This window comes from Coptis chinensis, chromosome 1 (assembly GCF_015680905.1).
Source record: "Coptis chinensis isolate HL-2020 chromosome 1, ASM1568090v1, whole genome shotgun sequence".
Taxonomy (NCBI): Eukaryota; Viridiplantae; Streptophyta; class Magnoliopsida; order Ranunculales; family Ranunculaceae; genus Coptis; species Coptis chinensis.
In genome coordinates, this window is record NC_141456.1 from 42,890,267 (window position 1) to 42,908,198 (window position 17,932).

General features: G+C 36.7%; 1 long non-coding RNA gene across 1 annotated transcript; it reads right to left on the reverse strand.

Annotated features, from left to right (window-relative positions):
* Positions 1 to 6,041: 6,041 nt before the first annotated feature.
* On the reverse strand, positions 6,042 to 7,772 carry LOC147524122 (uncharacterized). Its single transcript, XR_015196875.1, has 3 exons — positions 7,648 to 7,772; positions 6,947 to 7,148; positions 6,042 to 6,535 (listed from the first exon to the last, which is right to left on the reverse strand). It is a non-coding gene; the product is annotated as an uncharacterized LOC147524122 (long non-coding RNA).
* Positions 7,773 to 17,932: the final 10,160 nt, after the last annotated feature.

A 17,932-nucleotide genomic window follows, 5' to 3' on the forward strand; every position in this document is an offset into this window, starting at 1 on the left:
TCCAGTGAGCATCCTCATTTATTTACAATGGTATTTATTTATTGATTTACAATATATAGTATCTAAAATAGAGCCTAAAGGGGAATAAAATATAAGACCACACACGAGTTGAATTTTTGTAAAGATGATTTTTATGGTCAATAGATTATATCCACAAAAAATTAGATTTTAATTCATTTTGTAGGTGAAGTTGTGAGTTGCAGGTGCCGACTAGCAAAGTCGGTAAAACCTTTGGGTGATGATACCAGAGGTCTGGGGATTGAACCCCGCCAGCATCAAAGAGTTATTGATCTCATTTAAAACAAGCTTGCCAATAAAAAAAAAAAAATTTGTGAGTTGATTTAGATTTGGTACTTAGTTTGGTATAAAGTCCTTTTAGGAGCCGGGCTGAATATATATATGCTAACGTGGTGTTCACCGCTCTTTGAGTGGTCCTAGTCACAACGGAGTCCTGCCCTCCCAACAGACATTTCTCAAGGTAAGTTAAGGAGTAGGCTATCACTCCCGCCCCTTAATTACTCACTTTCGATTCAATAGCATTGCAACTGAGGGCCGGAACTCGAACTTGCATCTCTTTCGATTTTCTCAAGCTTCAGGCTAACTGGGCTACTACCCTGATGGGCAAAAGAAGCAGGCAAGAAATTATATATGAACTGCAAGAGTATACTTTAAATTGACTTGTACTCTCTTCAAACTATGTAGGATGCAACCTATAACAAGTTTTAGATGTGCCTTAGATTACTCCCACCAAAGCACACTAACTGGAGAGTTCCCACGGAATCCATAGCTAAACAATTCGGAAAAGGCTTCGACGTTAGCATTTGGTAGATCAATTACTTATGCCCCAGATCTTGAACAACTTCCTAGGCGGTAGAATGGAAACTTGGTGCCACCCTCACCCCACAGGCTAGACACAACCTCTCCCCACGGGATTGGCGCGTTCCAATATATCCATACAAAATATTGCATTCTCCCCACCTCAAAAAAGAGCCGTTCTTGGCTCTTATACCATTTTGTAACGATCCGCTACTTCCTACCACATCGATACTATCCTCACTTAGTTGCTGCAGACATCCGACAGTGTGGGATTTTAACTCCAGACAGCTACTTCCCAAAAGGTCACACATCCTTGGATTACTCCCACCGAAGCACACTTAACTGCGGAGTTCCTATGGAATTCGTAGCCAAACAATCCGGAAAAAGCCTCGACGTTAGGATTTAGCGGATCAATTGCTTATGCCCCATATCTCGAGCAACTTCCTAGGTGATAGAATGGAAACCTAGTGCCACTCTCACCCCACGGGCTAGGCGCCTTTCAAGATACCTAACACAACCTTTCTCCCATGGAATAAAAGCTTTTCAGTATATCGGGTATTACACTCTCCTTACCTCAGGAAAGAGATGTCCTTGGCTCTGATACCATTTTGTAACAACTTGTCTCAACCTACTACGTCGATAATATTGACACTTAGTCACTGCGGACATCCAGAAGTTTGAGGTTTTAACTCTAGACAGCTAGTTCCCAGGAGGTCACCTTTCCTTAGATTACTCCTACCAAAGCACATTACAAAATGTTATCAAAACCGAAGACGACTCTCTCTTGAGGTAGGGGAGAATGTAATATCCTATGGGGGTATATTGAAAAGCGTTTATCCTGTGGGAGCGAGATTGCATCAAGTATCTGGAAAGGTGCCTAGCTCATGTGGTAAAGGTGGCACCTGGTATGCATTCTACCGCATATGAAGTTGTTCGAGATTTAGAGCATAACTAATTGATCTACTAAATTCTAACGTCGAGACCTTTTCAAAATTGTTTGACTACGGATTCTATGGGAACTCCACAGTTAAGCATATTCCGTGGAACTCCATATGCTGGCCCCACAAGTAGGGGTGGTAGTTTTGTACACGATCCGACATGAAATTAGCAAGTTCGGATTGGGGAAAAAGCTTTTGGGTCATTTAAGGGTTGATGTGCCGAACCCGTCAAATAAATGGGTTGGGTTAGGGTCACATATGTTAACCCGAGTAACCTGTAAATATACCCGATTAGTTCTCGTGTCTAATAGGTCAGGTTATCAACCCGTGACCTGTGTAACTTGTTTTAAGACAAGTTTCTTTATTTTTTAAGATTTTTTTTTTTTTTTTAACAAGCATGCATGTTTTAAATGAGATCAATAACTCTTTGATGTTGGCAGGGTTTGAGCTCCTAGACCTTTAGTATCATCACCTAAAGATTTTACAGACTATCTAAAATAAACGACTAAAAGATAAAGATTAGTCGTCATATTGATTCATTCAATAAAGATATATTTCGTTATTCAATTTTCATTGATATCTAATTGAATTATGGATGATTTTTTCATTTAGGGGCAAATGTCAGCCCGTATTGACAGCTTATCTTAAAACGTTCATCTCGCTCTCAGTTAACATATGAATAGAAATGGGGCAGATTGGTCATTTAACTTTCTAACATGAAATGAAATGAACCCCGACTCTTTCTTCTTCTTCATTGTCTCTCTCTCCCAACAAATCAAACCAGACTGAAATCACTGAAGTCTCTCTCTGTCTCCAACCCATTTATTTCCGTCTTTGTTTCTTATTAGAACTAAACTTTGGAGAAGACGTGGCAAGACAAAAATTAAACCGGAAAAGACAATATTGAAGGAAAGAAGTCGACGAAATTAAACAAAGAAGACGCAATGAGACGAAAAGTTCAATCTTGCTGATGCTCAAGCTCATCGTTCAACCCCGTTTCTCTCTTTCGGTTTTCGATTTGTTTTTGGCATGTAGTTCAAGTATTTTTCTTTTCTTTTTTCAATCGTAATGTAAGAATCAATTAATGAATTATTTGATTGCATTCTTAGAACCAATTGACTATTTTTTACGAATTTTTGGGTGGCAAATGCAGGAACCAATTATCAAGTTAAATATTTTTTTTTACATGGAGCAGATAAACAAAAGGTTAGTTATGCGGCAGTTCCAAAGAAACGATCTTGAAAAACCTGTTTTGTTTTGTTGATTTTCTCTGTTAGGGCATCTCCAATGGGGGGTGTAAAATTACACCTCCACCTAGGCTCCACGTAGGTGCCATTAGGATTTTACACCTCTAATTGTATAGTATTGTATAGCTCATAAATATCCACACTCTATACTCTCCAATGGAAGAGTATAAAAAAAATAGATTTTAAACTCGGACGTCACTCCAAGTGACGTCCCTCTTTAATTTAAACTAGGACGTCATTTGGAGTGACGTCCGAGTTAAAAAATAAAGCTTCAAACGTGTGCTGAAGTGACGTCCGAATTTTTAAGTTAAACAGACGTTATTTTAAGTGACGTCCGGGCTTTTTATTAACTAATAGCGAGAGGGGGAATTCCCCACCCTCTCTATTAGCTAATACACTATTACCTATGGTTTAGCACCCCCATTGGAGAGAGTTTTTTGATATTTGGGGTATAAAATTTCCACTCTATACGGTTTACACCCCCCATTGGAGATGCCCTTAACAATGAATCCAGAAAACTTAACCCATAAAACTAATGAAGCATTATTCAATGCCCATGAGGTGACCCACAAATCACACCGTCCATGCATCTAGCCCTCTCTTTATTCTCTGACCAAAACGGTATCTTCTATCAAGCACTATATAACGCTGGTGGTCGAGATAAGTTTTCAAAATCAGTTGAGTGTGTTTTAAACCAAGAATTAAAAAATATATCCCATCACAAACACTACTACCTGATCAAGTTCCATCGATCAATATTCACTTATAAAAGTTATTCGTGGTGCCCAACCTTCGCAAAAATCGTGAGGGGATACTCATCTTGCTGCTAATCGGTTAATATTTGGGCTACTTGAAGACTCTTTTCTATTACTTGTGAACGGAAATTTGTAGAAAAACACCTCATACATCCAAACCAGCTTATACAAGTTGAAGGAGAGAGACGGAGAGAGATAGAGAAGGGGAACAGTTCCGCTTTTTAGTTTATTTGTTACTAGGTATTCCCCGTGCCGTTGGTTATGGGGTGCATCCAAGTATTTTAAAATAGTTGGCCTACGTGGGAATTTGTACACATTTTCTTTTATAGTGCTACTATATATTGATGGCAATTATGTTAATTATATTCTCACTAATGGATAACATTTGTGAATTAATGACTGATGATTAATGTCAATCGTTAGTGTTTTACATTAGGTCATAATTTACCCGGTGTTTTTAAATATTCATGATGTGCTCATCAACAATAGTTTACATGTTGTTTAAGTTTTGTAATACATTGGAAGTTGGAACTATGTCTAGTCAACCGAAAAATAAGAGGTGCATTTACTGAGTTGCATAAAATATAATTGTCAATATTGCTACCACTGGTTGTATTTTAGTGTAGCCACAATATAATGTTAACCCTATATAGTGTTATTGATGAGTCTCGATCTTAATTACCTGCAAATGAACTCAGCAATAGAGCAATTTTGCCAAAACTTACTCGACGTATATATATATATATATATATATATATATATATATATATATATATATATATATATATATATATAGAAGTGACAAAGAGATAAGATCTCTAGTAAAAAGAGAAGATCGAAAAGTATAGGTTACACAGAACCAGATTGAAGGTATAAAGGTAAGAAATTAAGAAAAGGAGAACCTAATAACTTGGGATTTGATATTTTGTTTCATCATCATTACATTCTAAGTATGTTTAAATCTCAAGTACTATGGAGTGGATGCCAACCAACAGAAGTCTAAATGACATCAACACCAAATGAAACACCAAGTTGAGGAGATAACTACATGGTTCAAAGCTCCAAGCCTATTGTGCAACCTGTTGCTAAGTTACCATGATACCATTTCAATGCCAAAAGAATGCATTTATGCAGTTAGGTCGACTTAATCCAAAAGTTAAGTCATTCATTAGTCTCTACCCATTCACTCATTCAACCCCCTAAACTATGGAGCAACATTCCGTATGGTAGTTGGTTGTGAATAACATTCTCATGCTCAAGGCCTTTAGAGCTTGACTTGTATTATCCCTTTACACAACTCCAATGCTTTCAAGTCCTGGGTTCCCTTTACAACGCCATCAGTGTTCATTTTAATTAAAATAGAGATGGTGGTAGCCATTTGCAAAGTGAGATGATTGATGGTGCCCTTGCCAGTATGGGTTCAATACCCAAACAGTTAAGAATGCAAGCATGTCGAATGTTTTTCATTGTTCTTGGTTAGTACGTGTACTTGCAATTCTAAAGATCATGTCTGCCTATACAAATAGAAATATAAAGTAGTGTCCAATGAAAAATAAAATCCTTGAGCACATAAGAATTAAGATAGCAAGAAATGTAGGTCGTCTTGTTTTTTGATCTGCCACTCTTACTACTTGTTCTCAACACTCGTTATCCAGGGTAGAAGCAGTTTTTTGTTCAAACAAATGGTTCCAGGGAGTGTAGTATAGTAGTTCCCTATATTTTAACTGATATAAGACTAATGTTAACAAATCCATACAGTTAGTATTCCCTTTCCTCAATTTTCTTAAGACGTTTTGATGGCCCCATCTACATATAGTCCTCAATTGGACGCAGGTGATTTTAAAGGCATGGATATCTTGAGCTCCAATGTGCAAAGAAAGCTTCGAGTGCAGCTACGGGAGAAATTGGCTACAATGGTGCATGTTTTTGGATTTAGAATCATATCCAAGAAAATAACTTTAGGAATTGGTCATAACTTGAATCAAAAATTCTAATTTCATTAAAGTTACGCTACCTGGGCAGGGAAGACCAAAAGGCAAAGCAACCACACACTATATAAATAGCTAGCAGAATATCCTTAGTAAAGGCTCTCATCTGAAAAAACTTAAGCCACAAATAAAAGCAAAGTGTCCACCATTAGATAAGACAATGGAAATTGCTTCATTTCATTATCAAAGTATTAGTGGAAATTGCTTCATTTCATTATCAAAGTATCAGTGGAAATTGCTTCATTTCATTATCGGAGTATTGCAAATCACTGCACTAAAATTGAAATGGAATGCACTTGAATATGATATTAATTAATTTCTTGATTGGAAGAGAAAGCTTACAAATGGAGTTCACGCACATAGTTCCACAGGCAGTGAAGTAGAACTAAAAAATAGTAAACAGTGAAGTACATTTGTGTTAGGTAATTTAATTGAAACCAAATTCTAAAGTACGCAAGCCGTACCTGCGCTATGACATCTGGGCCCTCCATCAGGCAAGGGGTGAGGGTGTATTGCATGGCAGAGTCTATAACCAAGGCTCTAGATGCCAGTGCACCCATAATCCCGTGTACTCTAGCAGCTCTATTAATTGAATGACTTGTTTAGCTGTTTGTCGTGCATCTTACATTCAGTATATCTAAACCCTTGAAGTGGTATGGTTGTCAAAGAAACCCTTGATAGTTACTACTGCCACATAGTTAGAGTCTACCCATAGTCACCTCCACCATTTATTTGGAGCTTCGTCAATGCTATACATTCACCCATGGAGGATGTAATAAATTTCATTGTTCCTGCATCATACAACATTAATATAAAGAAACATAGGTCGTGAAGCAACGTAAAAAAATTCGCAGGCGCATAAACAGGAATCTTAAACAACCTGCAATCCCTAAAAGAAAAAAACCCTGAAAAAATTTATAATAAAATTTAACATTTATTATAAAAATTGTGATAATCGAAATGAAAGGGTATGTACTTGGTATAACAACTGTCTCTAATAAAAATTTCCACATTAAAATAAAAAATTCCACATTAAAACCTGAGCGGATAACTACTGTCTCCAATCAACAATGCACTTATAAAGATAAAAAAAAAGAGAACCTAACTTGGGATTGCTATAGCACACCCATAAAGATTTGATGTATATTTTCATCATTAAGTTCTAAGAGTATTTAAATCTCAAGTACGAAGTGGAGGCCAACCAACAAAAGTCTAAATGGCATCAACACCAACTGAAACACCGGGTTGAGGAGATAACTACGTGGTTCAAAGCTCCGAGCCTATTCCGCAACCTGTTGCTCAGTTACCAAGATACCATTTCAATGCCAAAAGGATGCATTGCTGTAGTGGAGTCGACTCAATCCAAAGATCAAGTCATTCATTAGTCTCTGCCCATTCAGCTCCCTGCAATATGGCGCAACATTCAGTTTGGTAGTTGGCTGTGTTATGAATTCTCATGCTCAAGGCCCCTAGAACTTGACCTACATTATCCCTCTACACAACTCCAATGCGTGCAGGTCCTGGGCTTCCTTCACAGCACCATCAATGTTGATTTTAATTAAAATAGAGATGGTGGTAGCCATTTGCACAGTGAGTTGACTGGTGGTGCCCTTAGCAGTATGGGTCCAATACCCCAATAGTTAAGAATGTAGGCATGTCCACAGGTTGAAACAATGTAGCTGTTTAATTAGAGAGGAAAAAGATGAAACAGTGTTGCCATAAACCCACCATCTTATTCACCGAACCAACACATGCTTCACACTATGTCAGGAAAGATGGTCTAATCAAGATGAGTGGGAGCAACTAATGATGGCAGTTAACCTGATGTGGTACTTTGTAGAGAAGAGAAAACTAACAATAGCGTCAGGAATGCAAGTAACTAACATTTCATTGAGCAACATACCTTGTGTCGTGTTCTTCCACCTTGCATGGCATCATGCAAATGGACCAATGTCGAATAGCTACTAAGTGCATCCAACATTTACTTCGTTCAAGTCGGACAAAGCAAAATGTTACAGTAAGATTATACTTATTCCAAAGTTTTAACTAATAATGGTATAAGCATGGTGCACAATTCAATTAAGAAAAAGAATAATAGAAGAAAAAGGAATACAAATGTAGGAAGTAAAACAAACAATAGATTCTCTTAGAATGTCACATGGTTACTACAGAAGAATAAGAATAAAAACTTTGTTTTGAAATCCAAATCTGGATTTGTCTTAGTCTTGTTTATCTGTAGTATAAATTTCCCCTTACAGTTTTGTAACCTCTAATTAGTTTCTAATTTATAGGGTTTGGGATGCCAAATCCTGAATCCCTATCTCAACTACATATCTCCATATGCAAGCTAAAACAAACAAAAATGACCAGTCTCGATGATTAAAGTTTGTACCTACAATTTCGAATAAAAAAATGACGTTGAAAAACCATTAAACTTTATAGAAATGTTGTCTGTAATAACATTACACAAAGACCTCCTCACCTTATCTTACATAGGATTAACAACAATCTATTTAACCAATAATATTTGGAATTCATCACAGAGCTGAATGTAGTACCAACCAATTGGCCCAAAAATGAACCCAATCACATTGCTCAAAAGTGAACAAATGTAAAAAACAATATGCAATTACTTGGACATAGCTAATTTTTAATAGGTAATGAATTCTATGTTAGTCGGGCTGAAATCTAATAATACAAAAAAACTTGAAATCTAGTAAAAAATATGGTTGCTACTGGAACAAAAAAAAAAAAAATGATATATAGAGATATTAATTGGTTATCCATGGTGTATCTAGGATCTAAGATTGGTGAACTTCAATTGAAAACCAAGAAGTGGTTGAAAAATTATTGTAGAACTAAATTAAAGCACATTAAAATTTGTCATAAACGATACAATTTCAAGTGTTTACAAAATCACAATTGCACTTATATGGACATGCCTCCATGTCTAGACTTCAACTCTTCATAATGCATGGTCATGGTTTTCCTCAACTATAAAGTCGATAGACCTCATCCCATTAAACCTTAAGAATTAAATACGAAATTAAAGATTTGATTTTCTAAACTTCTTAAAAACAATGTGAGAAGGATTGAATATATCCTTTCACATTGTTCCAAGTCTAAATTGAAACTCTTAGGTATTAAGAAGTAAAGGAAGTTACACAAACCACAATGTGATAGTACGCAGCAAAACCAATTATTACACAACACCAGAGCAACCAAGACCATTAACGGTGTTATGAAAGTGTAAACAGAATGAACACTATGGCAATGCTTGGTTTGTGGAATCAAGTTTCCTCGAAAGTGATGGATATATTACATAATAGAGAACGCGAAAAAAAGAAATGGAAATGGAAATCACGGGTAGATTGACACCCATATAAATCGAGATTTTTCCTTCTAAGTGTATCTATATATATTAGGGAAGACAATTTTCTTTATGAAAAAATGGTGTTTACCTTCCTTAAACCGGTGGAGCAGATTGGGTAGCTTCCCCTTTTTCCGTCTCCTCTTCACTCGTCTTCTTCAATCTCACTCTATTCTTCCAGGAATCTCAATTCCCCTAACCAAACACAGCCCACGAGTTACCAAGTGAATAGAGAAATGAGCTTCGTCTAGATTCATTAAATAAGATTCCAATGTATCATACCTTAGGAGAGACTGTATTTCAGGCTACACCGTTTATTTCACTTTCTCTTATCATGATTATATATCTGACTCAAATCACTGTCATTTCAGAGAAATTGGTTTCCCTCATTCTAAAAATTGGTAACTATATATATTAGGGAAGACAATTTTCTTTATGAAAAAATGGTGTTTACCTTCCTTAAACCGGTGGAGCAGATTGGGTAGCTCCCCCTTCTTCCGTCTCCTCTTCACTCGGCTTCTTCAATCTCACTCTCTATTTTTCTAGGAATCTCGATTCTCCGAGCCAAACACAGCCCTCGAGTTACCAAGTGAATAGAGAAATGAGCTTTGTCTAGATTCATTGAATAAGATTCCAATGTGTCATACCTTAGGAAAGACTGTATTTCAGGGTACACCGTTTATTTCGCTTTCTCTTATCATGATTATATATTTGACTCAAATCATTGTCATTTCAGAGAAATTGGCCAGTAAATATGATACAAAAAGAAAGAAAACTGTTAGAAAGTAAAAATTACACAGAAGTGTTCTTAAATGTTTGTTGATACTTATTTGGAGTTGTAATATCGATGATGCCAAAAATAAATGAGAGAAAAACAATTATACATAGAATTATACAAATGGATGCACCTACAAATCTTATATCAATGGAACCATGAACCATTATCAGATAAAAGGAGAAGTTCAAAAATGTTTATGTACCTTCAATGTTGCACAAAAGACCTGCTTCACAGAGTCTTGCCCATGCCTTCATTTATTATCTAGCAAACCAAATTAGATGGCTTTGAAGAAGAGTGAGATAACTACACCATTCCATACAATATGAACGCTTAGAACAGGAATAAACTTAAAACGAAATTGTTTCACTTTTTGAATGAGAGAAATAGAAGTTTTAGAAGATGACGACTCTCACAGTGTACCTTTCTGATTACAATTGTTAACATTCATCGAGAATTAATTATGGGGTTTACCTTATGAATCCATTTAACCACGAACCATTAACATCCGAAGCCCATCTCTTTTTTACCGTTTGTTTATGTGTGCACAAACCAACCATTCAGTCAACAACATTTGAGCTTGTGTGGAATAGTCAAATGGTACTATTAGTTCAAAATTGAGTAACAAAAATTTGTAAATCAATAAGAAAAAAACAAAGGAAAAAAAAAAAAATTACGAGCAACCTGACTTTAATAAAAATGAAGAGAATGGAGTCGGTGAGACAAATGGTTTCACTGTGTATTGAAAAGAGGCCGAAGTCTGTATTCAATTCAATAAATGAGAAGATTGAGGGTTACTCATACTAAAAAAATAAGGCATTCAATCATTTAGTTGATGCGTTTCAGTATTTATTATTTAAACTATGTAGAAAGAGCTTTTTGGATTCCACAGTATTACAGCTCGTTTAGTTTTCTTTTGGGATTTTTTTGTTTTGTTTTGTTTTCTGTTTTTCCCCTTTTCCTGACAATTCTTAATTAACTGAAGCTAAAGTGATTTAATGTCTTATTAAATTATTAAATGTGGGCTATTAGGAAGGTCACGGACTCACGGTGGTTTTCAAAATTAAATGCATTTATTAGGAAGGTCCTACCTCAAAGTTTTTCTCAAAGTAATCTCCACTGCACACCTGCTCCCATCAAACACAGATCCCCACGCGATTCCGACTACCCTTTATCTATCCATTGTATTTTATTATAATAGATAAAAGAAACTGATATTACTTTGCAACCCCCAATCATTTCCTTAGTTAAATGAGAGTAAGATATAGCCGTTGGATGAGATGGAATCTAGTGGATGTGGGGAGCTGTCAAGATATGGGTTGTTATTTGGAGCTGTTAAGGTAGTTTGCATATATATATATATACTAGCATTCTGGGTATGCTCGATGAGCGTGAAAACTATTCTGGCACGCACGATGCACCTGTTGTTTTTCACACTTATTTTATGCTATCTATCTGAAACCGAAATCAATTGAGTTATTTCAAAATTCAAATTTGAATCGATCATTAAAAATTTAAATTCCTGACCCGATTTGTTGCTCTAGATGTAAAGAGGTCCTACTAACCATAGTTAGCAATTCGGTGAATTATTCGTTTAATTCGGAAAACGTTTAAAAATGTAGTATTTATCAATAATACGGAATAATTCATTCATTCGGCAAGAAATCATTAATTCGTGAATTATTCGTATTTTCACTATAAGTTTGCCAAGTATGTTGTCAAATTTTATCGTATTTTTTTTTTTTTAGCTTCGTATTATACTCAAATTACTTACGAATCCGAACTTTTGTCGTTTCCATTTTTTTTAATCCGCATTAAAAACGAATTATTCTTGAAGCTCAAATTTTATTCGAATATTTTCCGTATCGAATTTTTGTCATATTATGAATTGCTAACTATTCCACTAACCCACTAATTTAGACTAAATATGTTAAATTTGTCGGAAAAGTAATTTATGAAAATTTGTCCGGAATTTCTTATGAAATTGTCGAAATTTCGGGTGGTATTGTCGAAAGTTCGGATGGCATAGGTTATGGCATGGGTTGTAATAATAGTGTGAAAATTTGTCCGGAATTTCCGATGAAATTGTCGAAATTTCGGATGGCATGGGAAGTGGCATGGGTTGTAATAATAGTGTTTGGCGAGGGCAAATTTGGGAAAATAAAAAAACGACGTATAAAAAATAACTGTAGGGGGTGGGTGCGCATTCTTTAAAGGAGAGAGATATATATTATTTGATAAATAAAATCATGAAATATTAAATATTTTGCATAAAAGTTATCTGTGAATCCGATCCGAAATTGACCCGTTGACATAGGCGGGTTGGGTTTAGATTTGACAAACTCAACACAATTAGTAATTGGGTCGGGTTTGGGTTTGCTCTCCTAAGACATGACCCAAATATGACACAACACGAATCCGACCCAACATGACCCGTTGTAACCCCTTTCCCACATGAGAAATTTTTTAAATACATTGTGGGCCCACTGAAAGAAAGATTTTTTATCTTTTTTTATCTCTGATTCATGTATGTCATAATAGGAGTAGAAATGTAATCTCAATGTTTTTAAAATATTTTTGGCAATTATCAAAACATTGGTGGGCCACTTTTTGATAAACAATGGTTAAATATGATACGAAATGATGGGCTCATGAAAAAATTGGCAATTGGCCCCCTGTGACAGAAGTGCAAATACGATTCAATAAGGTGCATATTTTTATAAGTAGTAAGATATTGAGATACTAGGGTATGCCCGTGCCTATGGCCCGTGAGACCTCGTCGCGCCTGTAGTGCTACCCCGATAACTTGTCGCGCCTTCGGTGCAAGGCCAGCCCAATTGCCCATTATCCATAAGCCTAATAACATCAATTGGGCCAGCCGATTGTGCAATACCATGTCAAATTTGGAGGCCCAATAGTTTATGGGCTAGCCCAACAGTTTATAAACCCAACCGCAATTGTTGATTTTATTTGGGTGTTTTTTGGATAGATCTCCTGGTATTAATTGCACTTAACAAAATTGCACACACCCACCAAACACTTGGATCTGCCAAGTCATATTTTTGTGAGAATGATTACCTACCATTGGATGAGGCTTTTTGGGCCCCACACTTCCCTATTTTGTTAGATAGATATAAAAGGACCCACTTATAACAAGCTTTAACTAAGCACTAGTTTCCTGGCACGTGTCTACGCCATGTGTGCAGTCAGTTGCTTTGGGCCGGACAACACAAAAATCTAACTTTCGGCCAGTGGTAATATCGCAAATGTTTGTAAAATGGAGGGCAATATCGTAAAATAGGGAGAGGCGGTCAGTTGGTTTGGCCCGGGCAGTACAAAAATCTAACTTTCGGTCAATGGTAATATTGCAAATGTTTGTAAAACTGAGGGCAATGTCATAAAATCAGGGAGAAGCGTCTGAATTTTACATGACAATTTTACCCTTTCCTCACATATGTTATTACAAAATGTCTTTTTTACCATAATCGTAATAATTTAAACCGGATAGGAATATAATTGGGAAAGTCTATTGTTCACTGAACCATTCTCTTTAAAGTAGTAAGAACATCTCTAGGTGGTGGTAGCATACTCTTCATATTTGAAGAAAAAATTTGAAGAAGTTAGTCGCAAATTTCGCCCGCAAAATCACTTGTAGAGCATAGCACGCGACATTAGTATCGGCGCCAAGATTAATCTGTAATGCGTGCTATGCTTAATATAATGTCGCGCGACAGTCGGACTTTTGTCATTTCACAACTTTTTTTTCAACTTAGTCACTCTAGTTCTAGGAAAAAAATGAGTTCCGACGACGAATACGTCTATAATAACCAAACACGATGGAGTGGTGACGGTGAGGAAGAAGAAAACAATGGTAATAGTGCATATGTTTGGAACAATCCCATTGGTGATCTAGATGATGAACCAACCACTTCTGGAGCTGGAAATCAGGGAGCTGAGGCTGACGATCCATTGCTGCTTCAGTATCAGCAAGTCGATTTTGAATTTCCTGCGGAGGCTATTGATTTAAGCCATCTTAGGCCGGTGTCTAAGAGGTTTCATGATAGGCATGTCTCAATAGTTATTCTTGAACAACAGGTATGTATTTTAATTTCATATATTAGTAGTAGTAGTAGTAGTAGTTCAATACGTACATTTATTTTTTATTATTATTTTTTTTAATTTTAGTTTCATTTTGCGTACATCAGAGATGTGTTATGTATCAGGTTCGGTGCACTCCACATGCGCTTAAGACGTGGTGGGATGATATTAAAAAAGTTGGTGCACTTGACCATGTTAGAGATGCAATTTTAGCGACTCCCTTTGCTCATCTAGTTAACATCCCTTATAATAAGACTGACATTCAGGGAGTTATTAATGGTTTAGTTGAGAGATTGTGGGATAGTACACATACTTTTCACTTCCCTCAGGGAGAGTTGGGCTTCACTCCACTAGATTTTTGCATGATATCTGGTTTGAGTATAGGATTAGGTAATCCGTTGAGATGTAGCACTGAATTCCAGAGTTGTGCCCAAATGATGATTTTCTTCCCTTGTCTGACTGAGGAGTCATATGACAGTGCCGGTGTTAGGATTTCTGGTATCAAGGCTGCATACATTACACCATTGACTACTGATTCAGGGTTGCAGTTTTTGATAAATTATTTGTCACTTGATTCTGATGATGGTCAAGCACATGTTGATGAGTTTGTAAGAGCTTTCTGTATGTATTTGATGGGCATCTTCTTTTTTCCTTTTGGCCATTCCACGATTAACTTGGGGTATCTAGCCAACTTTGAGCACTTGCATGAGTCGGGTGGTATTGATTTTGGTGGAGCCATATACTGTCATTTGTTACGTTGTTTAGATAGGGCTTCTCGGCAAACTGGTGTTATCAGTAGTCCCCAGATGGGAGGGTTTGTCATTCTCTTATAGGTATGGTTTTATGAGTATTTCCGTGCTGCAAATTCTATCCTCACAGAGTATACCGATGAGAGGCCTAGGCTCAGGGCTTGGCACGGACCTCATCGAGCTCGTCTGACTAGTGAGATCAGTCATAACATAACTTATGTCTGAACCCAGATCAAGCTTAGCACATAGGCTTCTATTGTTTGGAGGCCTTGGAGGACATCTGTGCACATTAGCGCGACTGACTGTAGATATGCATTGTTCATTTCTCATAGGAGGATGGTATTCACTTGTGGGAGTGATATAGAGTGGTATTTAGGGGATAGATGTTATAGACAGCTCACACCATACTTTGGTATCCCCCCTGATGCACCTACCCATGTATCAGAGGCTAAGGACATTACCTTAGAGCAAGTCATCGAGAGTAACGTGCATTGGACTTGGCTACAGGCTTCTGACCTAGTTACATTGCAGACTTATGAGCAGTACTACCGTTACTGGTTTAGGGTGTCTATTGGTCATTTGCTCCCAGCTGTGGGTCGTACAGGCAACATTCATACGGTGAGCAATTTGGGTGTCAAACGTGAATTCCAGATTGGCTAGCCGTCACAACCGACGTTTCAGCATGGACCTGTACACACATTTGTTCCAGTGCTAGATCCCCCTCAGTCAGAGTGGCCTTGGGTTTTCAGTTTGAGTGATCCGAGTGGCCAGATGATTTACCAGCCCATTTCTTCTATTGATGACACTCACGTCGTACAATTAGAGCCTGACCTTGGACATCTATCTCTGGTAATTATTTTTATTGGTTTTGGTTTATTTTTTTTGTTTATTATGAAAATGTCATAAATTATTAATGAATAATTATTTCAGGATGACCTACACATGAGATATGAGACAAGCATTCATGTAAATGATAGCTTGCGCTCCTCGGTATTCGCCTACAGTGTTGAGAGAGAGAGAGACTTCTTTCCCAGGCTCATGTGGATTATGATGATTTATAATGCCAGATTGATGAGTTACAGGCTCAGATTGATCGCACAAGGGTGAGTTCATCACAACATGGACAGACGGAGAGTTCAGCACAAGGACAGTCGAGGAGGAGTTCATGGCAGAGGAGGTGTATGTAGGACAATCGAGGAGGTTGTTGTATGACGATTATTATTATGTTGTGTGATTTAGAATTGTTCATTTGATCATTTTGATATGTTCTAATTTACTTCCTTTGATTTAGCAAATGAATTACAATTTTTATTAATAGAACGACAACTAATACATGAAACATAAAATAAAAATAAATAAATAAAAAAGACAACTATAACATATCACCCTTATTACATACTACTAGAGTTACTCTAGTTATCAAGCCAGTCACCATTTTCTTCATCATTGGCTTCTTCGTCGTTGGAAGCTTCATTTGTACTACTTGCTCCAGCCTTTTTTTCATATTTAGCTACAATTGCATCTTGTTTTAGCTCTAAAACCCTTCGCAAATGAGGCTTGACTTTGTCGAGTGACATTGCCAACAACCTAGTCTCATTTTCCTCCTCTCTAACACGGAGTTTTTCTTGCTTCAAAAATAACTTTTTTTGTGTCTTCTCTTGCTTCAATTTCATCATACTTTGAAATTGCCCATTTAGAATCTCTTCTTTATTTCTTCGACTTTCTTTAAAAGCTTCAAGAAATTCATCCATATTTTTAGCAGTGGATGCAACATTACCCTCGACAGTAGAAGCAACTTTCTTGTTCTTCTCAATTTCTTTGCTCTGCTTCCTACCGACCGACCTCTCCAAAAAACCTTCGGTACTGCTAGGATCGTATTCCGAGTACAGTGAAGGTGAAGGGGTAGAGTAAGGCGTTGAAGGGGTTGGGGTTGAGGGTGAAGAATCGAAACCTTCAACATCTCCGGATCTTGCTTTCTTCTTTGGCCTTGGAGCAAGCGTTTCGTTGCGTAACTGAGTTTTTTTCCACTTTGGTGTATTTTTTACTAGATTATAACAATCTTGCCATATCCATGGTTTTCCAATAGTAGCCTAATAAGAGCCCAAAACTGTAGTTTTAACCCCTTAATAATACTACTTTTAGACCAATTATGTGAGTAATAAATAAAAGTTAATGCTAATTACGTGCTTTTATGTATTTCAGGCATGTAACTCAATTATGTGCAGAAATGTGCCACTTTGGCGATATAAAGGAGCAAAGGGTTGGTTGCTAATAAGTTCTGTGATAAAGGCCAAGATTTAAGGAGACAAAGCCTTTATAAAACCCGGTCAAAAGCTAGAAAGTCAACACGGGTAGAAACAGGGCACAAGTCAGCAGAACTTTCAATGACCATATCTTTGGACTCAGGCCTCGGATTTGGTCCTACCATACGTCAAAACGACCGAATCGAAAAGAGCTTTCCAATGGTTCAAGCCTTGAACCAATCAGAGGAGCAAAAGTGGATGAAAAGTCTGCTGAAGTTAAAGCCAACTGAAACGGGCTCTGTAGACTGAAGAAATTGGGCTTTGGGCTCGATTTTCCAGCCCAAAATATGGCTCCTCAGCCCATGCATGAAATTGTGGATCTAGTCTCCTGCTTTACATAAAACAAGACTTAGCTCTTAAGAAGGAAATAGTTAGATAGCTTAGAATAGAAATTAACCATTAAAATAGCTTATAGATCTAGTTTTTGAATTCAATTAGTTAAATTAATTAGTTTCATTCCTTGTTTTAGATTAATTCTTGTAATCATTGTTCTTCATTGATTAGATAAATAAAATAGTTTATTTTTGTTCATTTCGATTTTGTCAGTTAAATTTGTAGATCTAATTTCAATTCTTGTTGTTATTCAATTCTTAGCTATTAATTAGATTTGAAGTATTGTTTAATCAAAATTAGTAAAATTCAAATCTTTATATTATGTCTAGTGTTAATTCAATGGGAAATGATAGCTTGATGAATCAAGGCTAAACCTCCATTAGAGGGGTTGAAGAAGCCTTAATGAAACTTGATCTTTGTTAACTTAGAAATCGTCGTGAGAGTTTATTCCACTCTAGAAGGTCGTTGATTCGCCATGAGAATGGGTGGACGACCTCACATGCTAGTTATTAATTGGTAGAGATGCCATGTATAATTAGGGATTAGAATTACCATTTTGA